Below are 6,000 nucleotides of genomic sequence, written 5' to 3'. Positions count from 1 at the left end.
CAACAAGTGGGCTGGACACCCACAACCATCTCCTCCTCCGACCTAACACGGGGAAGACTCAATCACATTCATGATCACTTGAACCTCATCCCAGCAAGCTTATTATAAAGCTCAATCTTGCTTACGGGAACTACCTTAGTTAACATATAGTACAACAAATAGGCTTTTTAATAACATCACAATGTTACATTTCTTAAAAACTGCTATTGAAAGAATAGGAAAAAAGCGAGCAAGTGAAAATTTGGGCGTGCTTAATTAGGTCATTGTGCATTTTTTTTCTCCCCAGTTTGTATATTTCACAAGGCCTCTTCATTGAACAACACCCACAAACCCTTCATTTTCTCTCCATCTTACTTTCATCTTCTTCTTCCTTCGAACAACACCCACAAACCCACAACTAACCTAGCATTGTCTTCTTCATTCACAACATCGTCTTCTTCTTCTTAGTATTTTATTCTCTCTCATTCACAGCTTTCACTTGTCGGGCATTGAAGATTTTTGGTTGTCAAGCATTTTTCGAGCATCTGTTTCTTATCTTCTCTCAAATTTGAATATGTGATTCCACTGCTTTCCTCTTATTCGGATTCACATTTTCCCACAACTTTCTAAATCGATTTTTTGGTACACACACTAAATAACTCATCTCCTTCCACCTTTTTAATTCATTCTTTTCACTTATTTCGTTGCTCAATCTTTCATCTCAACTTCTAAAAGGGGTTTCTATATTCAATTAACCATATGAGGTTTAGTTGATTTAATATGTGTAGTTCTTTGTTGGGAAACTTTATTGGTTTTGTGTGTTTTTTTAATCGGATTTATTTGTTTTGAAGTTTCTTCTCTGTTCTCTTGTTGTTGGAAGGTGAATTGAATAAGTGAAGATATGGGCTCGTCGTCTACATAGGTCGTTCGAGTAATGTAGGTAAAATGTTTAGGCTTTTCAGTCACTATATTTTACTGTATATGTATTTATTGCAATCAACACATTGATTCATTAACAAGTATCTCCTTCTTCATCATTTGCCATCGTCTGAAATTAGGTATCTTCTCATATCATTCTTCTTCTCAATTTTCATCACCATTTGTATCTAATTTACTTCTTATTTTTCTCTCATTTTTGTCCATTTCATATCTCGTTCTCTGTTTTTCTCTAATTTTCAGAACCTTTAAATACATCAAATTTCATATCCAAGGAGCCCCATGATATATGTTTTTATATTTTGTCATATTTTGTTCTTGTATTGTTGTCCTTGTCTTTTGTGATTCAATTATTGAGTTTTTTTCTCTGTTCCTTTTTTGTTTCTTGTCAACCGTATCTTATTCTCTCTAATTTACAGCTTTCAGTTGCCGGCCATTGAAGATTTTTGGTTGTCGAGCATTTTTCGAGCATCTGTTTCTTGTCTTCTCTCAATTTTGAATATGCGATTTCACTACTTTCCTCTTATTTGGATTCACATTTTCCCACAACTTTCTAAATCGATTTCTTGGTACATACACCAAATAACCCATCTCCTTCCACCTTTTTAATTCATTTTTTTCACTTGTTTCATTGCTCAATCTTTCATCTCAACTTCTAAAAGGGGTTTCTATATTCAATTAACCGTATGAGGTTTAGTTGATTTGATATGTGTAGTTCTTTGTTGGAAAACTTTATTGCTTTTGTATGTTTCTTTAATTAAATTTATTTGTTTTGAAGTTTCTTCTCCGTTCTCTTGTTGTTGGAAGGTGAATTGAATAAGTGAAGATTGGGCTCGTGGTCTACATAGGTCGTTTGGGTAATGCAGGTAAAATCTTTAGGCTTTTCAGTCACTATATTTTACTGTACATGTATTTATTGCAATCAATACATTGATTCATTAACAAGCATCTCCTTCTTCATCATTTGCCATCGTCTGAAATTAGGTATCTTCTCATATCATTCTTCTTCTCAATTTTCATCACCACTTGTATCTAATTTACTTCTTATTTGTCTCTCATTTTTGTCCATTTCATATCTTATTCTCTATTTTTCTCTAATTTTCAGGACCTTTAAATCCATCAAGTTTCATATCCAAGGAGCCCTACGATATATGTTTTTATATTTTTATTTTTTGTCATCTTTTGTTCTTGTATTGTTGTCCCTGTCTTTTGTGATTCAACTGTTAAGTTTTTTTTCTCTATTCCCTTTTTGTTTCTTGTCAACCGTATATAGGCCATCATTGTATTTGTTCATATGGAAGTTCCAACTTTCTTTCTTTTGTTTCCAGACAAAGTAAAATTTTTAACATACTTGTTTAACCATTTGATTTATAGCTAAGCAGTTAGTTACAAATATTTTGCAATTATCCTGAATTGATTTCTATTTATATTATGCATAAATTGGATTCTTTTGTCACATTTATTGAATCACTATTCGTTTGGTGTTAAAATCATCCATGACTCTTTGAAGTGCTTCCATAACTTGATTGACCTGTCGGAAGTTGAAAATGAACTCAACAATTTTCATTTTTTGTTTAGTACTTATTTTAGTTTTATCACTAAAAAATTTTCTATTTTGGACTCTAAAAACTTTTACTTTGATGCTTAAAGTTCAAAACATTCTGGTTTAGTCCCAATTAGTCAAGTGACTCAACACTTAAGTCTTGTGATTGAGTTTTTACAAATTATTTAACAAAACTCACCCCAAGATAGATATGTTCTTAATTTATTTATTTGAGTTTTAGTTCTATTGTTTGTTATCTGTGGACAGTGACTGCTATGGGCATAGTCACAGTGATTCACAATGTTCGATCAGAAACTCTCACCTCAAACATCATTGATCTAAATACCCACAATATATAGAGTTTAGATCTGTATTTCCCTTTGTTTGAAGAGTTCTCCATATTAAATGTTGTCCTTTTTGTTTGAAAATCTCAATTAGGTTCGTAATGCTTCTCTAGTTTAGCTTCATTTCCAAGTAATTTACTTTCTTAGATCTTATCCTATTGAAATTCGTCTTTTTTTGTGTTGTAAGCTACATCTAGTGTGTTTATTTTTCCTATTTGATTAGCTTTGGACAAATTTATCACCGTAGACATTCTTTTTTTGTTGATATTGATGGTGCTTTATATGTTGTTTTATATTTTAATTTGTTTTCAAAGAATTACAGCTCTTGAAATCTACATAGATGTAGCCAAGGTTATGTCATGGAGATCTAATATCAATGTGTTTAGTACGAACATAATATATTAGATTCTTGCTCAAATCAATAGCACTTTGGCTATCACAAAATATAACATACTCACCTTGCTTCAAACCTAACTCTTGAAGGAACCTTTTAAGCTATAACATCTCCTTGCTTGCTTCCACTACTGCAATCTCTGTCTCAGTTGTGGACAATGCTACACATTTTTGTAGCTTGGATTACCATGAGATGGCTCCCCTTGTAAATGTAAACACATAACCTAAGGTAGACAACTTTCTGTTATCAAGATCACTCAATATGTCTGCATCAGTATAGCCTTCAAGCATAGGTTTGCTACCTCCATAACATAAACTCAATTTAGAGGTGTCCCATAAGTATTTGAAGATCCACTTCACTACTTCCTAGTGAACCTTACCTGGGTTGTATAGAAAATGACTCACTAAATTGACTGCATGTATAATATCAGCTCTAGTACACACCATAACATACACCAAAGAACCAACAGTAGAAGAGTAAGGAATGAATGACATAACTTCTTTCTTTTTCTCTATTGTAGGGCAAGCTCTCTTACTTAGCTTAAAATGAGTTGCTAATGGTGTACTAACAAGCTTAGAATGCTTCACATTGAACATTTCCAACACCCATTCAATATACTTCTCCTCGGATAACCAAGATTTCCCAACTTTCCTGTCGCGGGCAATCTTCATATCTAAGATTTGCTTTGCATGACCCAAATCTTTCATGTCAAATGACTTGGACAAGTCTTTCTTCAAATTTTGAATAATATCTATTTCTTGTCCAAATATTAACATATCATTTACGTATAAAAGAAGAATAATGAAGTTTCCTGTAGGGAACTATCTAAAATACACACAAGTTACAGGTGTAATTTGTTTATAATCATTGCTTTCACAAATGAATCAAATTTCTTGTACCACTGCCTTGGTGCCTGTCTAAGCCCATAAAGGCTCTTTTTCAACTTGCAAACAAGTTTATCTTTATTTTTTTTCTTCAAATCCTTCAAGTTACTCCATGTAGATCTCTTCGTGCAAGTCGCCATGTAAAAAGGCGATTTTTACATCAAGTTGCTCTATCTCAAGATCAAGACTTGCTATTGATCCCAACACTATTCTGATAGATGTCATTTTAACCACTGGAGAGAAAATCTCATTATAGTCAATGTCTTTTTTCTGATTGCATCCCTTAACCACTAATTTGGCTTTGTACCTCACTATCTTCTCACCATCCTTCTTGTACTTGAAAACCTATCTATTTTCCAATACTTTCTTGCCATTTGGAGGCTTCACTAGCTCATAGGTTCTATCCTTTTCCAGGGAATTTATCTCCTCCTTCATTACATCGAATCACTGGTCTTTTTCATCATAAGACAAAACCTCTTGATAATTCTCTGACTCTCCATCTTCACTAACTAGAACGGACTCTAAATTTGGATACCTTGTTTAAGGTTTATGCACTATGGTGGACTTTCGAGCCTAAGTATCCTCCACTTAGGGAATAGATTGCTCCCCCTGCTCATGAACTTCTCCATGGATGTGGAACAACAAACAACTCCCTTTATTCAATATCATTATGGGGTAAAGAAGGATAAAAAAATCGTTAAAAAAAACATTCATTTCTTATCATTATTAACAATGAATAATAATCAAAGGTCTATTTTTTGGTGAAAAAACAACATATCAAATTGATAGTAATGTAACAAAAATTATGTGCCCTTTTGTTACTATTCCCCATTTTGGTACTAAAAATATTTTTATTTCGATGATCCTCAATACAGAAAAAATAGTTCAGGAATTACTAAATATGAGACTATAAGGGTGCATTCAATCCTCAAAAAAGAAGATTTGATTGAGTATCGAAGAGTCAAAGACTTTAAGCTAAAAAACCAAATGCAAACGAAATTGGATTAATTTTTTTCATTCCAGAGGAAGTGCATATTTTACCTAAATCTTCTTCCATGCATCTTCCTTATGAATTTCTTCATTAGATGAAAACTCATCAAGAACATCATCATCACATGATCTGGTATATTGCCATCAAGTTGTATCTCACCAACATCATCATGTACAATATCAACATTCTCATTTGTCGGTTGAACAACAGAATAAGTAAAAATAGAATCATTAGTAGTATCATAACACAACTTTGAAGTAGAAGTGTACCTCATACTAAGAAGCTCTGCACTTTTCTCGTGCTCAAAAAATACGACATTTCTGCTTCTCACTACCTTTTTCTTTTCTGGAACGTAGAGCCTATAACCATACACTTCATCCCCATACCCAACAAAAATACATGGATTGGTCTTCAAATCAAGCTTTGATCTCTATCCCTTAAGTACATGTATGTATGCCTTGCTGCCAAAAACTCTGAGATGCAAATAAAATAAGTGGGATCATGTCCCTTCCATGCTCTCTCTAGAATGTCTAGACCAGGAATTGATGGAGACCATTAATTAAATACACGACACATTGCACTGCTTCACCCAAAATGTCTTAGGAAGATCAAACATTCTAAGCATACACCTTACCTTCTCCACAATGGTTCTATTTATCCTCTTAGTAACTCCATTGTGTTGTGGTATGTCAAGCTCTGTCTTCTCATGTCTAATGCCATGTTATGAAACAATAATACTTGAACTCATTCGAAGTATACTCACCACTATTGTCAGATCGAAGACACTTCAATTTTCTTTCAATCCCCCTTTCTACCATGACATGAAACTTCCTTTTTGTCTTCAACATATACACCCAAGTTCTTTGTGTAGTATCATCAATAAAAGTGACAAAATATTTACTACCACCATGTGACTCCACCTCAATAGA

At 33.4% G+C, this 6,000-nt stretch overlaps 1 long non-coding RNA gene across 1 annotated transcript; it reads left to right on the top strand.

The window, feature by feature from the left end:
* Positions 1-297: 297 nt before the first annotated feature.
* LOC120091954 (uncharacterized) lies at positions 298-2,288 on the top strand. The gene is made up of 3 exons (XR_016524868.1): positions 298-621; positions 860-1,781; positions 2,021-2,288. It is a non-coding gene; the product is annotated as an uncharacterized LOC120091954 (long non-coding RNA).
* The last annotated feature ends 3,712 nt before the right edge of the window (positions 2,289-6,000 follow it).

Source organism: Benincasa hispida, chromosome 11 (genome assembly GCF_027475165.1).
Source record: "Benincasa hispida cultivar pf3 chromosome 11, pf3_genome.v1.1, whole genome shotgun sequence".
Lineage (NCBI taxonomy): Eukaryota > Viridiplantae > Streptophyta > Magnoliopsida > Cucurbitales > Cucurbitaceae > Benincasa > Benincasa hispida.
Note: the sequence above shows the minus strand (reverse complement) of the source record. Positions and strands in the feature narration are given on the sequence as shown.